This window comes from Gossypium hirsutum, chromosome A01, assembly GCF_007990345.1.
Source record: "Gossypium hirsutum isolate 1008001.06 chromosome A01, Gossypium_hirsutum_v2.1, whole genome shotgun sequence".
Lineage (NCBI taxonomy): Eukaryota > Viridiplantae > Streptophyta > Magnoliopsida > Malvales > Malvaceae > Gossypium > Gossypium hirsutum.
This window is the reverse complement of record NC_053424.1, coordinates 106,775,215-106,795,621: the sequence shown is the minus strand read 5'-3', so window position 1 is coordinate 106,795,621 and position 20,407 is coordinate 106,775,215. Positions and strand designations below refer to the sequence as shown.

Here is a 20,407-nt window from a genome sequence, read left to right as displayed (position 1 = left end):
TCAACTGAAGCAATTATGTGCAAGAAATTCGAGGATGGCTTGAATGAAGACATCAAATTATTAGTCGGGATTTTAGAAATAAAAGAGCTTGTTGAGAGAGCATGTAAAGCCGAAGAACTCACAAAAGAGAAAAGAAAAGCTGATTCAGAAGCTAGAGATGTGAGAAAGAGATCTGCAAGCAAATCATTTCAGTCTATGTCAAAGAAATTTCGAGATGATTATAGCTGTTCAAAGGCTAATGTGGGGCATTCGAGTAGAGATCATGCTAGAACTCATTTGAGCTTCAGAGCTCTAGCTTATTGCAAGTGTTGGGAATGTCAGATTTGATCGCCCTGAGTGCAAACAATGTGGTAAAATACATCCCAGCAATTGTAGATTGTAAGATCGGGCTTGTTTCAAATGTGGATCTTGGGATCATTTTATCTGAGATTATTCTGAGACTGTTGAGCATGAGATTGTACAAAATCCGAGACCGAGTAACACTTCAGCTCAAAGTAGACCTCCCAAAAATAGGGGGAATGTGAGTGGTAGTCAAAGAGGGACTAAAGACACAGCTGTTCGATCCGAGGCTAGAGTACTTGCAAGAGCCTATACCATTTGAGCACGTGAGGAAGCTGTGTCTCGTGATGTTATAACTGGTACTTTTACTCTTTACGATACTTCTGTGATTGCTTTGATAAATCCTGGATTAACGAATTCGTATATATGCATGAATTTAGTATCCAGTAAGACTTTGCCTGTAGAGTCTACTGAATTTGTGATTAAAGTATCGAACCCCCTAGGTAAAAGTGTCTTAGTTGACAAAGTCTGCAAGAACTGTCTGTTAATTTTTCGAGACATCTTTTTCTGCCCGATCTGATGTTATTACCTTTTGATGAGTTTAATATAATTCTAGGTTTCGATTGGCTAACTTTGCACGATGCTATTGTGAATTGCAAACAGAAAACTATTGATTTGAGATAAAAGAATGATGAAATAGTCTGAATTGAATCTAGTGATTTGAATGGATTGCCGGCTGTGATATCTTCAATGAAAGTGATACGTGATATTTGCGATAGGTTTTAAAAATTTATAATTAATCATTTTCGAAACTAACTATTATCACAATGAAGGCAAGTGTACCTATCGAACAGTAGTATAGCTTTAGTAAGATCAGATTGTCGAACCCAAAGGAACCAAGAATACTAGTAATTACTTTCTTTTTATTATCTAGCCTGAAAATTAACGGATTTGTTTATCTAAACTAATTAACTAAACTAAGGGTGCATAGAGAGAAAATTGGGGAAAAGCTTTTGGGAAAACTTGACTGATTAAAACAATACCCAAGGAAAAATCCACCTAGACTTCACTTTTTATTTAACTCTGAATCAGACAATTTATTCATTTGACTTGATCCGTAGAAATCCCTAAGTTATATTATTATCTCTCTCGAGACTAATAACGTCTAACCCTAGATTGATTAATTGAAATCTTTTTCTAATTAACACCCTAGTGTTGCATTAACTCGATCTATGGACTCCCTTATTAGGTTTCACCCTAATCCGGAAAAATCTTGTCAACCTATCTCTAGGCGTGCAATCAACTCTGCTTAATTATGAAAAATTTACTCTTAGACAGAGACTTTTGCTCCTCTAAATAAGTGCATTAACTTGAATCAATATCCTGGAATATTAAAACAAGAATTACGAACGCATAATTAAGAACAAGTCAAATATTTATCATACAATTCAGAAAATAATAACAAGATCCGTCTTAGGTTTCATTCCCCTTAGGTATTTAGGGGGTTTAGTTTATAATTATGAAAGAAAACATCTCAAAAGAATAAAGATAACAAAACATAAAGAAAACCCAAAACTCCTAAAGGAAATTGAAGGGAAATCTTCAGTCTTGACGATGAATCCGGCTTCTGAGATGGATCAATCGGCTTTCCTTGAGTAATTCCTTGCCTCCTACCCATGTATCTCTTTTAAGTGCCTCCGTAGGTGTTTAAATAGGCTTTAGAATGCCTAAGAGCCCTCAAAAATGGCCTTTTCCGAATAGGACTATACTTGGGCTCGACAGGGACATGCCCGTGTGCCAGGCCCTTGTGCGATTGCTTCAGACCGTGGTCAAGGCTGTTAAATAAGCACGAGCGTGTGTTCTACCCATGCAAGTCGTACTGCGATTCTTCCAAATGGACACGGCCATGTGGATTACCCGTGTGAAGAAGTCCAGGCCGTGTTGATTTCCCATGTTGGTCTATTTTCTCCGTTTTTAGCCCATTTCTCGCTCTTTTTACTCTCTTATGCTCACCTAAGCATAAAACGTGAAATTAAAGGATTAGGAGCGTCGAATTCACCAAATCTAAGGAGAAATCATCCATAAATGTGCTAAGCATGGGATAAAAATATGTATAAATTACGGTTTATCAGAAAGCTATGAGTATTGTGAAAAAGGGTTGTGAAGCTTACTTTGCCTGTTTGATTGATTCAAAAGTAATAGAAAAGAAAGTTGAATTAGTACCTATTTTCTATGAATTCTCTGATGTGTTTCCTGAAGGAATTCCGAGATTACCTCCGTGATCGCGTTATTTCGTGATAGGATTTAAATATTTATAATTAATCGCTCTTGAAACTAACTATTATCGCGATGTAGACAAGTGTACCTATCGAACAGTAGTATAGTTTTAGCAAGACCGGATTGTCGAACCCAAAGGAACTAAAAGTACTAGTAATAACTGTCTTTTTATTATCTAACCTAAGAATAATGGGGTTTTGATTTTAACTAACTAATTATCTAAACTAAAAACGCACAGAGAAAAGAATTGAGGAATTGCTTTTGGGAAAAATCGATTGACTTAAGACAATACCTAAGGAAAAATCCACCTAGACTTTACTTGTTATTCTGACTCCGAATCGGATGATTTATTCATTCAACTTGTTCCGTAGAGATCCCTAAGTTATGTTATTATCCCTATTCAAGACTAATAACATCTAATCCCTAGATTGAATAACCGAGACTTTGATGAAAAATAAAGAATACAAAACATAAAGAAAACCCAAAACTCCTAAAAGGGAATTTGAGAGATCTTCAGTCTTGATGATGAATCCAGCTTCTGAGATGAATCAATCGGCTTCCTTGGAGTAATTCCTTACTCCCTATTCTGTGTGTCCCATTTTCTCCTCTTCTAGGGTGTATTTATAGGCTTTGGAATGCCTATGAGCCCTTAAAAGTGGCCTTTTTTGAATTGGACTTAACTTGGGCTCGATAGGGACACGCTCGTGTGACACACCCGTCGTGCTTCGATTTTTCCAGATTGACACGGCCGTGTGGTCTACCCATGTGAAGAGGTCCAGGCCATGTTGATTTTGTACTTTGACCTATTTTCTCCGTTTTTGGCCCGTTTCTCGTTCCTTTCACTCTCCTATGCTCTCCTAAGTATAAAACATGAAATTAAAACATTAGGAGCATCGAATTTACCAATTCTAATGAGAATTCATCCATAAAATGCATTAAACATGGGATAAAAATATGTATAAGTTACGGTTTATCAAATAACCCCACACTTAAGCATTTGCTTATCCTCAAGCAAAATTCTTAACACATAATCAAAATAAATTCTTCTCAACTTATAATTTCTATCGATAATATCTCAAAATAATCTATAGGTAATCATACATTTAGAATTCAACTAAAAGAACATAAAAGTTTCAAACATTCCAAGTTGAGTATTTAATCATGCAAACATAGGTGTCTCTCTACATCTAAGTAATTACCTTTGATTCAGAATATCACAGAGTTTCACATCCTCACTAAGGATTCACTCAAATCACTCGAGGTGTTTAAGGAAAATAAATGAAGCACTCAATAATCAATAATGAAAAGTCATTACCATAGGCTTGCATGAAAATCAAATCTCCACCACTATAATTTAAGATGATACATCAATCAAAAGGTTTTTAGAGGGTTGTAGTGCGGCTTGGTTAAGGGGGTGTGGTCACAAGCTGAAAGAAAGGGTTAGAATCGAGATTGAATTGAAAAATTACGTAAATAGAAAAAGAGTTAATCTTCACTTGCGTACAACAGAGCTTCTTCTTAGAATATGGAATTACTAATATATCTACATAGTTTTTTTTAAGAACAAGTTAAATAATATAGACTAACTATTAAGAACAAAATATAGCTAAGCAATCCATTCAACTCAAATCTTGACAAAACTAGGGATTAATTTAGGGGATTTCAACAATAATGGGTTAAAGGTTAATATTGAGGTTAATACAAGGAATGACTTGTTAGGCTCAAATGGGTTTACTAAGGGTTAATCGTGAAGATAAGCTTTTCATGGCATGAGTGGGTAAATCCTAAGTGCCTTAATCATTTTGACATATCAAATCAAATGGTGTGGTCTCGTCATGCATAATCAAGCAAGTTCTAGAATAACAGTTTAATACTGACGCACGCAAAGCAATAATTCAAAGTAATATCTATACTTGGGGAAACAACCTAGAATTATAAATTCTTAAAAATCAACTTATCATGCTTGATTCTCTAATGTTTTAAAGTTTAAATAATCAATGCATAAATCCCTATGTTTTAATTCAAGATATATAAAACAAAATCATAAATTAATTAAAATTTATCCTAAATATGATATGAGAGCTTTTCAAGAGAACAACGTGATTATTCAGGGATTTTTCTGATAATGAAATAAATACCTCCCCCACACTTAAGATGTACATTGCCCTCAATGTACAAAGATAGGTATTATAAAATAAAAATAAGATAGGGAGAGAAGTGAAACTTCCTGTATGATGAATTCCTCGAGCTAGAGTTTTGGAGAGTAATCGGTTCGAGAGTGGAGGAGGATACTCCGGCGGTCGTAGAGGTTCATTAGTCCATAAGTCCTGCGCCAATAGAATATTATATCTAGTGGTAGTTATGGTCGTGGTTGAGCAGGACATGGCGATCGTGGAGAACCTTTCCCGGTGGAGTTTTAGTTCCTATGTGACGATGAGCTTAAGTGCTCTATATAACTGTGATAAATTCAGGAACTTTTTAGGGGATATTAGGGAGAATAATTTACTCAAAAAGAAAAACCAAAATTGATAATTAAAAATAAAATTCTAGAATCTGCTAAAATAAAAATAAAAGTAGTTTTAATAAAAATCAAAACATAAAATAATAAGTAAATGTTTTTAAGCATCTTCATCGCTGGATGGTTCGCGAGGTAGGACTGGCGATGAGATGTGGAGGTGCTGACAAATCTGTTGTGGAGTAGCATCAATGTTGTCAAATCATTGTAAACACTACTGCTCGAATCGGGTGAGGCATTCAGAGATGTCAGGATATGAAGTAACCACATAAACTGGACGAGAGGGTGGTCGTGGCTGAGTCGGTGGGTCCTCGTGCTGCGAAGGGACATCATCAAGAATGTCCTTCTAGGCCTCCTCCTCGGTAGATTGGGTGAGACGATACTGGGGAGGGTAGGTTCCTCGGCGCCTCTCGATCATCCTCATGCTAAGCATGCTCGAAATGCCTTGTGGAGACATCTGGCCGATGAGGGTGAGGGATGATTCTTGGGACATGGTGTTGAGGAGCCCGAAGTGTCGCGCCAGCCGGGTCACGTAGGGGCCAATAGAGATGACGCCCTTCTGATGTCGCTCTGTCTGGTGCTGAATCATAAGGGTGATGAAATAGGCAAGGTCGATGACGTGCCCTTATGACATGCACCATAAGAAGTAGACGCCGTGGGTGTTAACGACACCAGTGCTCTCTCGCCTCCCTGTAATCGTGTGAGCTAAAATAGCATGTAAGTACCTCAGGGATGGTGGGAGAACTGATGCCTTGGAACGGCTAGGATTGTATGAGGCCGTGCTAGGGGCCAAAGTGTGCCAACACTTCGAGAGAGAGAAATGTATGTGGCGACTGAGAGCATGTAGTTCATTCTCCTCCCTCGACTCCTCCGTATATAAGCCTAGTGCCGCACCAAACTCTAGGACGCTTAGCTAGCGGATTAATCCGCCTAGGCGAAATTGAACCGTGCCAGGATCATCGTACCTTTTTATTACAGTCTGAAGATGGAACGTTGAGCAGAGTTCCATTATGAGCTCGAGGTATGTCGGCTCGATAATCCCAAAGAACAGCTCCCAATGGTCAGTGGTTAGGAGAGCCTGAATCGCGTCAGCCATCTGAATTTGTTCTATGGCAGCCCAGTCGATGCAGCGGCCCGCAATTAAGGGTCGGGCCCGAAGTATTTGGAACAGTTCTTCCTGGGGCCCTCGGGGGAACTGTAGGAGAGGGTGATGAATTTCCACGGTTGGACCAGCGAAAGATTACGCTCCCTTCCTCTTCTTCGAGGCTGGTACGGTGATTTTCTTTCCTCTTGAAGACGACATGGTACCTGCGATCAGAATCATCAAGTTATATTGATGAGTGGTCAAAGTAGAAGGAATACAATTTTCAATTAAAAAGCCGAATTTCAGCCACAACCAAACATAACTAATATAATAATTTCATGACTTTATCATTGTATGTAGTAATGGCATGTGTAAGAAAAAAGAATGAAGCTTTCCTAACATCATGAATTGTATGATAAATAATTGAAAAATGCAAATTACATGAGAGACATTGGCATGGAAATGTCATGAGGATGGGCATGGTAAAGTCATGGGTAAGAAGTTTCCCTAATCACTTGATTTTAACATGCATTGTATAATAACTAACCTAAGAATGCAAAATAAAGGATAAAATAATGAGAAAAATGAAAAATAGTTCAAAAGCAATGAAGATTATGCTAATAATAAGCATTAGTAATGAGTAAAATAGAAGTGAAGGAAGTAAACAAACGCTAAAGGAGAGAGATTGAGCGTCAAAAATGAAGTTGAAGTTGGCGCACGGGCGTGGCAGGGGGGCCGTGTAGAGTTGCAACGGCTAGGGTTAGGGTTTTTTAATGGAGAAGAAAGTGAATAATGCAAGATATTTATAGATTTTGGGGCACACGGCCATGTCACACGCCCATGTCCCCTAATTTCAGCCCGTATGATTTGCGAATTTCAAATTTGGGTGCGTTTGACATTTAGTACACGCCCGTGTTCCTTGGGCATGTGGGTTCACACGGCCGTGTCGCACGAACGTGTCTAGCTTCGTTCGCTTCTCCCATGCCCATGTGTGCAACCTTCACGCCCTTGTCAATTTAATAGGTTTGACCACGGGTGTTAGACACGGGTGTGTCGCACGCCTATGCTAGTTTCTCAGTTTCAACCAGGGGTCTTCCACACGAGCATGTCGCACGCTTGTGTTGTTTTGGCAGGCTTGACCACAGCCATATCACACGGCATGGCGTTTAATCGTAGCCCGTGTTGGAGAAATCTTTTGCCCTATTTTCACACGGCCTTACGCACGCCTGTGTACTTGGCTGTGTCTCTGTGAAAACACTTGTATTCAAGATTTCTATTAGTAAGTTAGGAGTTAAATACCAAATTAAAGAAATTAATATTGTTAATGCTCGGGTTGCCTCCCGAGAAGCGCTTATTTATAGTTTAAGCTCGACTTACCTCTTCAGTGAATGGTCATGGTGGTTTGAGGAGTTTACACTCCTCATTCCTGCTATCCATCTCATCAAAATAAGGTTTTAAGCGGGTGTTGTTTACCTTAAAAGTGCTGAACTTGGGATGACTCACCTCCATTGTACCAATGGAAAAATACTGAGTACCGTTAGAGGGATTTCCTCATTCGGTGTGGTAGTGACAATGTGGGGATCTACGGCATCTAATAAGACCTTATCACCAACCTTAAGTTGATTTGGAGAGGTATGGGGCTCGTTTTGGTGTAGTTTCAGTTTGTCGAGAGTTCTTGGTTTGTATGTCCGTCATTCATCGAGTTCCTCAATTTGTAATCTTCGATCTTCATGAACAGGTCCTCTATTGGTGCTTGAGAACGACTCACGTGCTTCCTTCAAACTCATTTTCTGCAATGTAGGTTGCACTATATTGTTAGTTTTAGTAGGATGGTTTAAATAAATCCCTGATGTGTTGCCAGAATTTCGAGCTTGAAGGGTGATTGTTTTGTCTCCCACCCGGAGTGTGAGTTCACCTGTGTTAACATCAATGATGGTTTTAGTAGTTAGTAAAAAGGGCCTTCCTAGGATTAAGGGAGTGTTGCTATCCTCTTTTATGTATAGAACAATAAAGTCAACGGGAAATATAAATTTATCGGTTTTAACTAGTGCATCTTCAATAATACCTCTAGGGAATCTTATAGTTTTATCTGTTAATTGAACGCTCATCCTAGTCTGTTTGGGTTTCCTGAAACCTAGTTGTTTAAACATTTTGTAAGGCATGACGTTGATACTAGCCTCTAGATCAGCTAATGCATAATTAATATCTAAACTACCAATTAAGAAAGGAATAGTAAAGCTCCCTGGGTCTTTTAGTTTGTTGGGTAGTTTATTTTGGAGAATGACCGAGAAAACTGCATTCAGTTCCACATGCGACGCCTCGTCCAACTTTCGCTTATTTGCTAAAATCTCCCTTAAAATTTTCATTGCGTTTGGCATCTGTGATAGAACTTCAATAGACGGTAAGTTAATGTGTAACTTTTTTAAGAGTTTAAGGAATTTACCAAATTGTTCATCTGAGTGGTCTTTCCTTGCCGCGTTGGGGTATGGCACACAAGGTTTATATTCGACAGTCACTGGTTTGTTTGTATTTTAATCTACCTCACCTGGACCCTTGCTTACCACAGTTTCTTGCCTCGGTTCTGGTTCAGGCTCAATGACTCCTTCGTCATCTTGAATATTAATTACGTTGAGTTGTTCCCTTGGGTTAGGTTCGGTATTACTTGGCAAACTACCTTGTGGTCGTTTGGAGATTAGTTTCGAAAGCTGGCCTATGTGAGTCTTGAGCCCTTGGATCAACGCTTGTTGATTCTTAAGTGCTGTCTCGGTGTTCTGAAAATGGGTTTCTAACACTGATATGAACTTTGAGAGCATCTCTTCAAGATTTGGCTTCTTTTCCTGTTGGTAGGGTGGTTGTTGGTAACCCGGAGGATGTTGTGGTCTTTGATTTCCTTGACCGCCCCACAAAAAATTGGGGTGGTTCCTCCAACCTACATTATAAATGTTACTATATGGATTGTTTTGAGGTTGAGGATTATTACCCATGTAGTTTAATTGCTTGTTATCCATGTTGTGGCCATAAGGTTGGTATTCTAAATCCATCTGCACAAAAGAAGAGATATCATTTCGTAATTTAGCCGTTTTAGCCGGCAGAAAATATTTTAGTAAAAAATTTTCGATCATTTGTTCCCAAGTAGTAATTGATCCTTGTGTTAACGAGTTCAACCACTGTTTAGCTTTGTTCCTCAATGAAAAGGGAAACAACCGAAGACGAATGGCATCATCAGAAATGCCATTGATTTTAAATGTATCACATAGTTCTAAAAAGTTGGCTAAATGAGCGTTGGAATCCTCATCCTACAAACCATCAAACTGAACAAATTGCTGTATCATTTGAATAGTGTTAGGTTTTAATTCAAAAGTATTTGCAACTACAGCAGGTCTAAATATGCTCGATTCAGTTCTTGTTAAAGAGGGTTTAGCATAATCATTCATAGTGCGTGGAGCAGGATTTTGATTAACCGCAATTGCAGGAGGTAGCTGATTACCTTGGTTTTCAGCCATCTCTTTAGTTGGGGGTTGAGTATTGTCTTCTTTCTCGCTCTCCGTGTATCTTAAGCTTCGCCTTATTTCTCTTCGGTTTCTACATACCGTGCGATCGATTTCTTCGTCAAAAAGTAATGGTCCCGACGGGTTTCTTCTAGTCATAAACTATGAAAACCTGCCAAGAGATGGAAAAAGAAAGTTAATAAATAATAATAAAATTAAATTAAATTACAAGAAATATAAATGGCTAAAGTAATAAAAATTAAGCGTTCCTAATATCTTAGTTCCCCGGCAATGGCGCCAAAAACTTGATCATGTTATTTTGTGATATGTTTTAAATATTTATAATTAATCATTCTTGAAACTAACTATTATCGCAATGTAGGCAAGTGTACCTATCGAACAGTAGTATAGTTTTAGCAAGTCCGGATTGTTGAACCCAAAGGAACTAAAAGTACTAGTAATGACTGCCTTTTTATTATCTAGCCTAAGAATAATGAGGTTTTGTTTTTAACTAACTAATTATCTAAACTAAGAATGCAAAGAGAAAATAATTGGGGAATTGCTTTTGGGAAAAATCGATTGACTTAAGACAATACCTAAGGAAAAATCCACTTAGACTTTACTTGTTATTCTGGCTTCGAATCGGACGATTTATTTATTCAACTTGTTCCGTAGAGATCCATAAGTTATGTTATTATCCCTATTCAAGACTAATAACGTCTAATCCCTATATTGAATAACCAAGACTTTTCTCTAATTAACACTCTAGGGTTGTATTAACTCGATCTATGGATCCCCTTATTAGGTTTCACCCTAATCCGGCAAAATCTTATCACCCTATGTCTAGGCGCGCAATCAACTCCGCTTAATTATGATAAATGTACTCTTAGCCAGGGTCAATTTCTCCTCTGAATAACAGCTTATCTTGAATCAGTATCCTAGGATATCAAAACAAGAATTCAGAACACATAATTAAGAACAAGTTAAATATTTATCATATGATTCAGTAAAAAATAACAAGATTCGTCTTAGGTTTCATTCCCCTTAGGTATTTAAGGGATTTAGTTCATAACTAAATAAGAGAACATCTCAGAAAAATAAAGAATACAAAACATAAAGAAAACCCAAAACTCCTGAAGGGGAATTTGAGGAGAGATCTTCAGTCTTGATGATGAATCCGGCTTCTGAGATGAATCAATCGGCTTCCTTGGAGTAATTCCTTACTCCCTATTCTGTGTGTCCCCTTTTCTCCTCTTCTAGGGTGTATTTATAGGCTTTGGAATGCCTATGAGCCCTCAAAAGTGGCCTTTTTCGAGTTGGACTTAACTTGGGCTCGGTAGGGACATGCCCGTGTGACATGCCTGTGTGAGTCGTGCTTCGATTCTGCCAAATTGACACGGCCGTGTGGTCTGCCCGTGTGAGGAGGTCCAGGTCGTGTTGATTTCGTAATTTAGCCCATTTTCTCTATTTTTGGCCTGTTTCTCATTCCTTTCGCTCTCCTATGCTCTCCTAAGTATAAAACATGAAATTAAAGCTTTAGGAGCCTCGAATTCACCAATTCTAATGAGAAATCATCCATAAAATGCATTAAACATGGGGTAAAAATATGTATAATTTACGATTTATCACTCTGATTCGAGAAGTTGAATTTGGTGTTGAATTAGTTCCTGAAACTGCTCCGATTTCGATAGCTCCGTATAGAATGGCTCCAATCGAACTAAAAGAATTAAAGTCTCAGTTGTAAGAGTTGACCGATAGAGGGTTTGCTAGACCTAGTTTTTTACCTTGGGATGCACCAGTTTTGTTTGTAAAAAAGAAGGACAGTATGATGAGAATGTGCATCGATTATCGTCAGTTGAACACTATCAAGAATAAATACCCTCTACCCCGAATTGATGATTTGTTTGATCAGCTGAAAGGAGCTACCATGTTTTCGAAGATAGATTTGAGATCAGGTTATTATCAATTGTGAGTAAAAGGCTCTGACATTTTGAAAACTGCATTCAGAACGAGGTACGGCCACTATGAGTTCCTAGTTATGCCTTTCAGATTAACTAATGCACCTGTTATATTTATGGATTTGATGAACAAAATTTTTAGACCATATTTAGACTGATTTGTTGTCGTATTTATTGATGACATATTGATTTATTCACATGATGAATCCGAGCATGCCAAGCATCTGAGAATAGTACTACAGACTTTGCATGATAAGAAATTGTATTCGAAGTTTAGCAAAAGTGAGTTCTGGTTGTGCGAAGTTGGTTTTCTAGGCATTATTGTGTCAGTATCAGGTATCCGAGTTGATCCGAGCAAAATTTTAGCTATTTTGGATTGGAAGCCTCCGAGAAATGTTTCTGAAGTCTGCAGTTTTCTCAGACTTTCTGGTTATTATAGAAGGAACGTAAAAGGCTTTTCTATGATTACAACTCCATTGACGAAACTACTTTAGAAAGATGAGAAATTTGAATGGTCCGAAAAGTGTCAGAAAAGCTTTGATCAGTTGAAAGCCCTATTACTGAAGTTACAGTGTCAGTACAACCTGAATCGGGTAAAGAATTTGTGATCTATAGTGATGCTTTGTTGAACGATTTGGGTTGTGTTTTAATTCAGGAAGGTAAAGTCATAGCTTATGCTTCGAGATAGTTAAATCCACATGAAAAGAACTATCCGGCGCACGATCTTGAGTTGGCAGCTATTGTGTTTGCTTTGAAAATTTGGTGCCACTATCTATTTGGTGAGAAATGTAGGGTTTATTCTGATCATAAGGGTTTGAAATATCTGATGACTCAGAAAGATTTGAATTTCTGACAGAGAAGATGGTTAGAACTGTTAAAAGATTATGAGCTTGTTATCAATTATCATCCGGGAAAAGCAAATGTTGTTGCTGATGCTTTGAGTCAGAAATCATTGTTTGCATTACGTGTGATGAGTGCTTATTTAGTTCTGTCTGATGATGGTTCAGTATTAGCTGAATTGAAAGCGAGACCGTTTCTTTTACAACAAATTATTGATGCTCAGAAAGTTGATAATGAGATAATAAAAAAATGAGCTCAGAGTGATTTAGATTCTGATTCAGAATTCAGAGTTGATAAAGATGATTATTTGAGATTCCGAGATCGGATTTGTGTTCCTAGAAATCCAGAGTTGATTCAGATGATTTTGAACGAAGCTCATAATAGTCATTCATCTGTTCATCCGGGTAGTACGAAAATGTATAATGATTTGAAACAACATTATTGGTGGTCTGGAATGAAATATCTCTGAATTTGTTTCTAAATGTTTAATTTGTCAGGAAGTCAAAGCTAAACATCAAGTGCCATCTGTTTTGTTACAACCGATTATGATTCTAGAATGGAAATGGAATAGAGTGACAATGGATTTTGTTTTGGGTTTACCCTTATCTCCTAGAAAGAAAGATGCAACCGTTGATAGATTGACTAAATTAGCCCATTTTATTCCAGTACGATCTGATTACTCGCTTGATAAGTTAGCTGAGTTATACATTTCTGATATTGTGAGATTGCACGGTGTGCCACTATCTATTATGTCAGACAGAGATCTGAGATTCACGTCATGATTTTGGAAGAACTTGCAAGATGCTTTGGGTACGAAATTGTACTTCAGTATTGCTTTTCACCAACAAACGGATGGTCAATCTAAGCGGATTATTCAGATTCTTAAAGATATGTTGAGATGTTGCATTCTTGAGTTTGAAGGTACGTGAGTGATAAATCGTAATTTATACATATTTTTATCCCATGCTTAACACATTTATGGATGATTTCTCCTTAGATTTGGTGAATTCGATGCTCCTAATTCTTTAATTTCATGTTTTATACTTAGGTGAGCATAGGAGAGTAAAAAAAGCGAGAAACGGGCCGAAAACAGAGAAAATAGACCCAGATGGGAAATCAACACGGCTTGGACTTCCTCACACGGGCGTGTCACATGGTCGTGTCTCTTTGGCAGAATCAAAGCACGACTTACACGAGTAGACTACACGCCCGTGCCTATTCAATAGCCTTGACCACGGGCTGGAGTAATCGCACACAGGCGTGTCCCTACCGAGCCCAAGTATAACCCTATTCGGAAAGGGCCAATTTTGAGGGCTTTTAGGCATTCTAAAGCCTATTTAAACACCTAAGGAGGCACTTAGGAGGGAGACGCAGAGTAGGAGGCAAGGAATTGCTCAAGGGAAGTCGATTGATCCATCTCAGAAGCAGAATTCATCATCAAGACTGAAGATCTCCCTTTAATTTCTATTCAGGGGTTTTGGGTTTTCTTTATGTTTTGTATTCATTATTCTTCTGAGATGTTTTCTTCTATAATTATAAACTAACTCCCTAAATACCTAAGAGGAATGAAACCTAAGACGGATCTTGTTTTTATTATCTAAATTGTATGATAAATATTTGACTTGTTCTTAATTATGTGTTCTTAATTCTTGTTTTAATATTCCAGGATATTGATTCAAGTTAATGCTCTTATTTAGAGGAGGAATATACCCTATCTAAGAGTAAATTTGTCATAATTAAGTGGAGTTGATTGCACGCCTAGAGATAGGGTGATAAGATTTTGCCGGATTAGGGTGAAACCTAATAAGAGGATCCATAGATCGAGTTAATGCAATACTAGGTGTTAATTAGAAAGAGATTTCAATTAATCAACCTAGGGTTAGACGTTGTTAGTCTCGAGAGAGATAATAATATAACTTATGGATTTCTACGGATCAAGTCATATGAATAAATCGTCTGATTCAGAGACAAATAACAAGTGAAGTCTAGGTGGATTTTTCCTTGGGTATTGTCTTAATCAATCGAATTTTCCCAAAAGCTTTTCCCTAATTTCTCTCTGTGCACTCTTAGTTTAGTTAATCAATTTAGATAAACAAATCCCTTAATTTTTAGGCTAGATAATAAAAACAAATTAATTACTAGTACTCTTGGTTCCTTTGGGTTCGACAATCCGGTCTTGCTAAAGCTATACTACTGTTCGATAGGCACACTTGCCTTCATCGTGATAATAGTTAGTTTCAAGAACGCTTAATTATAAATTTTTAAAACCTGTCACGAATATCACGTATCAAGTTTTTGGCGCCATTGCCGGGGAACTAGGATATTAGGAACACTCGATTTTTATTACTTTAGCCATTTTACTTTTATTGCAATTTAAAATTTTATTTTATTTTCTAATTCTTCATTTATTCTCTTCTGACAGGTTTTTCTAGTTTATGACCAGAAGAAATCCGTCAGGACCATTACTGTTTGATAGTGAGATCGATCGCACAGTTCGCAGAAACCGAAGTGAAATAAGGCAAAGCTTAAGATACACAGAGGAAGAGCAAGAAGACGATATTTCAACCACAACCGAAGAGATGGCTAAAAACCAACAAAATTCGCTACCTCCTATGATTGCTGCTAAGCAGAATCCTGCTCCACGTACTATGTATGATTATGCTAAACCTTCTTTAACAGGAACTAAATTGAGCATAGTTAGACCTGTTGTAGCTGTAAAGACTTTTGAACTGAAACCTAACACAATTCAAATGATACAGCAATTTGTTCAGTTTGATGGTTTGCAAGACGAAGATCCCAACACTCACTTGGCAAACTTTTTGGAACTATGTGATACATTTAAAATTAATGGCATTTCTGATGATGCCATTCGCCTTCGATTATTCCCTTTTTCATTGAGAAATAAAGCTAAACAGTGGTTGAATTCGTTACCAAGAGGGTCAATCACTACTTGGGAACAAACGACTAAAAAGTTTTTATTAAAATATTTTCCGCTGGCTAAAATGGCTAAATTACGTAATGATATCTCTTGTTTTGTACAGATGGATTTAGAAACACTCTACGATGCATGGGAGAGATACAAGGACCTCTTGAGAAGATGCCCTCACCACGGGTTACCACTCTGGCTACAGGTTCAAACGTTTCATAATTGCCTGAATCCTTCAACTCGACAAATGGTTGACGCTGCCACTGGTGGGACTATCAATAATAAAACACCTGAAGATGCTTATCAATTTATAGAAGAAATGTCACTGAATAATTATCAGTGGCAATTCATGATGACAAAGCCAACAAAAGCAGCCGGCGTTTATAACGTCGATTCGGTCACCATGCTCTCTAAGTTAGAACTCTTGAATAAGAAAATTGATGGTTTTCTTAGTTCTTCACAGGTTCACCCAGTAATGCAGTGCGAAGCAAGTGGAGATGGATCGAGCAATCTAGAATACCCACCCTATGGCCACAATATGGAGAACGAGCAGTTAAATTAAATAGGTCAAAAAAATCCGTGTAGCAATACTTATAATGCAAGATGGAGGAATCACCCAAATTTTTCATGGGGAGGCCAAGGGAATCAGAGACCACCACCACCTCCAGGCTTCCAACAACCACCCTACCAACAAGAGAAAAAGCTGAACCTTGAGGAGATACTAAGAAAATTCATCTCGGTGTCAAAAACTCATTTTTAGAATACCGAGACAGCACTTAAAAATCAACAAGCGTTGATCCAAGGGCTTGAAACTTAGATAGGTCAGCTTGCTAAATTGATATCTGAACGACCATAAGGTAGCCTACCGAGTAAAAATGAACCTAACCCAAGGGAGCAACTCAATGCAATTACCATTCAAGATGAGGAAGGGTTAGTTGCACCTGAACCAGAACCGAGGCAATAAACTGTGGTAAATAAAGGTAAAGGTGAGGTGGACCATAATGACTAGAAATCGGTAAGTAAATAGTACAATCCTCATGTACCATACCTTAATGCGATAGGGAAAGACCGCTCAGATGAACAATTTGGTAAATTCCTTAAAATTTTAAAGAAATTACGTATTAACTTACCATTTATTCAAGCTCTTTTGCAGATGCCAAACGTAGTCAAATTCTTAAAAGAGCTTTTAACAAATAAAAGGAAGTTAGATGAGGTGTCACATATGGAGCTGAATATGGTTTGCTCAGCCATACTACAGATTAAGCTGGCCAACAAATTAAAAGATCTAGGGAGTTTTACGATTCCCTGTTTAATTGATAGCCTAGATGTTAATAATGCTTTGGCTGATTTAGGAGCTAGTATCAATGTCATGCCTTACAAAATGTTTAAACAGCTAGGTCTTGGGAAACCCAAACAAACTAGGATGAGTATTCAATTAGCCGATAAAACAATCAGATTTCCTAGGGGGATTATTGAAGATGTACTCGTTAAAATTGACAAATTTATATTCCCAGTTGATTTCGTTGTTCTAGACATAGAAGAGGATAGTAACGTTCCTTTAATTTTAGGGAGGCCTTTTTTAGTAACCGCTAGAAAAATAATTGATGTTGCGATAGGTGAACTCACACTTCGTTTGGGAGATGAAACAATCACCCTTCAAGCTCGTAATTCGAGTAACACATCAAAAATTAAAGGTGGTTGTATAAATCATTCTACAAAACTGACCATGTGGTGCAACCTACTTTGCAGGAAATAAGTTCGAAGAACCTACACGAGCCATGTTCAAGCAACAACAACGGACCTATCTATGAAAAACGAAGGCTACAAATTAAGGAACTAGATGAATGGCGGACACAGAAACTGAGAACACCTGATAAACCGAAACTGAGCCAAGATGAGCTCAATACATCACCAAATTAACTTAAAGTTGGAGACAAAGTACTACTAGATGCAGCAGATCCTTGCATTACCACTTCTGAACCCAATGAAGAAATTCCTCTCACGGTACTCAGTATTTTCCCATATGGTATAGTCGAGGTAATTCACCCCAAATTCGAAACTTTTAAGGTAAACAATACTCGCCTTAAACCTTATATTGATAAAGTTGATAGCAGGGATGAGGAGTGTAAATTCCTCGAGCCACCATGATCACACACCATAGAGGTAAGTCAAGCTTAGATTATAAATAAGCGCTTCTCGGGAGGCAACCCGAGCACTAACAGTAATGATTTATTTAAATTCTAGTTTTTCACATCTAACCTAATAACTGAGTCTTGAAACACAGGGTTTTCCCATCAACACGGCCAGGCACACGGGCTTGCCTTAGGCCTTGCTCACACCACAGGAAGAGACAAGGCCGTGCGATCCTGCTGTGTGAAAATAGGGCAAAAATTTTTCCCCAACACGGGATGCAATAAGTTTCCACGGCCGTGCGACATGGCCATGGGCGAAACTGCCAAAATAACATGGGCGTGAGACACGCCTGTACCTTGAAACTGTGGTTGAAACTGAGAATTTAACATGGGCGTACGACACGTCCGTGCCCAGCCCCCATGGTCAACATTGTCAAACTAACACGGGCATGGGCTATCATACACGGGCGTGGGAGAAGCAAACGAAGCAAGACACGGCCATGTGCACCCACACGCCCAAGAAACACGGGCGTGGGGCGTATGTCAAACGCGCGTAAATTTAAAAATCGTGAAACACAGGGCAAAAATTAGGCACGCCCATGTGCCCCAAAATCTATATAAATCCCTCACTATTCATCATCCCCCTTCCCAAAAAATCCCTAACCCTAGTTGCTGCAACTCTACACGCCCTACCTGCCCCGCCTGTGAGCCGCCTATAACACTGTTTTCGGTGACCCAAGCTTCTCCCTTTTGCATTTGTTTACTCTTTTCTCTCTATTTTCTTTAAATATTTTTCCTATTTCATGTTTTCTCTGATCCATTTGACTATTTTAAGTGAACATTCATAGTACAATAATAGAAATATTCATGCTTATTAGTAAAGCATTTTGCCATTTTTCATATTACATTCATCCATCTTTCTTTTTTCCATGGATTTTATGCTTACCCACATGCATTCATACATTAGATATTCCTGTCTTATTATTCTCATAGTCCTATTTTAACAACTTGATATATTTGCTTTAGTTGTTTTAGTTTTGTTCTCTTCATCTAATACGCGAGTCTCATGAAATATTCCTATTTAGTTTTGTGTTTCCATGCTATTTTTGGGGCGTATTGGTTGAACTTTGAATTTTCAATGCAGATATACAATGTCATCCTCACGTTGTAAGAAAACCACTGTCCCCGCCTCGAAGAAAAGGAAGGAGCAGCATCATCCTCAGGTTCTACCACGGAGATTAGGCACCCTTTCCTCGAGTTCCCCTTTGGGCCGCACTTGAACAAATTCAGATGGCTGATGCGGTCTGAGCCCTCCTGACACTGAACCGTGGGGGCTCTTCTTTGAGATCATTAAGCCGAAATACCTCGAGCTCATAATGGGACTATGCTCGGCCTTCCATCTCCAAGTCGTCATGATAAACTTCGACGATCCTAGAACGGTCTAGTTCCACCTTGGTGGTCTAGTGCACCAGTTGAGCGTACCCGAGTTTGGGATTGCACTAGGACTATACACGGAAGAGTTCATGGATGACAATGAACTCGACACCCTCCACCGCCACATCCATTACTCTTCCTCAAAGTGTTAGAAGGACCTCATCCCTACCTCGACGTCCTATGATCCTAGTCGCTCTAAGGCATCAGCCCTTGCCCCATCCCTGCAATACCTACACGCCATCTTAGCCCACACTTTGACGGGACGACAAGAGAGAACCAGCGTCGTCAACACTCACTACGCTTATTTCCTATGGAGCATAGAGAACGGGCATGTCTTCGACCTTGCCTACTTCTTCGCCCTCACGTACTTCATCGCCCTCGCCATCCGCCATCAGCGGGAACATAAGAGAGGGGCCATCTCTATCGGGCCATATGTGACTCGATTGGCTCGAAACTTCGGGCTCCTCAACACAGTGGCACAATCATCCTCCCTCACTCTCATCAGCCAGATGTCTCCACAGGGCATCTCGAGCATGCTAAACATGATGATGATCAAGAAACGACGTGGCACCTACCCTCCTCAGTACCGCCTCGTCCATTCCACCAAGGAGGAGGACCCAGAGGACATTACTGATGATGTCCCTCCACATCACGAGGACCCACCGTCTCAACCACCACCAATTCATCGTCCAGTTCATGCGAAGGCTTCATACTTTGACATCTCTGAGTGCCTTACTCGATTTGAGCAGTAGTGTTTTTAGCGCTTTGATCACATTGATGCTACACTTCATCAAATTTGTTAGCACCTTCACATCTCATCGCCACCACCACCTCGCGAACCATCCGGCAATGACGATGTTTAAAAACTTTTTATTTATTATTTTTTTTACTTTTATCTTTATTTATCTTATTTAAGTACTTTTTATTTCATTTTCCTTTATTATTATTTTAATTTTAGTTTTTATAATTTTTATTGAATAATTTATAGTTTCGGCTATTTCATTACGAGTAATTATGCTTCCTTATATTTCCTAAAATGTTCTTGATTCTATCACAGTTATAAAGAGCTCCAAAGCTCATCATTGCATAGGAACTGAAAACTCCACTGGCAAAGGTTCTCCACGACTTCCATGTCCTACTCAACCACGACCATAGCTACCACCAGATATAATATTCTTTTGGCATAGGACTTATGGACTAATGAACCTCTACCACCACCGGAGTATCCTCCTCTACTCTCATCATTGCCTTGGCCGATTATTCTCCATAACTCCAAATCAAGGAGTTCATTCATCATTCAGGAAGTTTCACTTCTCTCCCTATCTTATGATTATTTATTTATATTTTTCAATATATCTATCTTTGTACATTGAGGGCAATGTCCATCTTAAGTGTAGGGGGGTCTTTCATATCATCATTAGAAATCCCTAAATTTTTTCTTATTCTCACGTGAATCACTCATATCACTATTAGA

At 38.6% G+C, this 20,407-nt stretch overlaps 1 non-coding gene across 1 annotated transcript; it reads right to left on the bottom strand.

Moving 5' to 3' along the window:
• Positions 1–15,450: 15,450 nt before the first annotated feature.
• On the bottom strand, positions 15,451–15,556 carry LOC121207515 (small nucleolar RNA R71). Its single transcript, XR_005902605.1, has one exon. It is a non-coding gene; the product is annotated as a small nucleolar RNA R71 (small nucleolar RNA).
• Between the last annotated feature and the right edge of the window lie 4,851 nt (positions 15,557–20,407).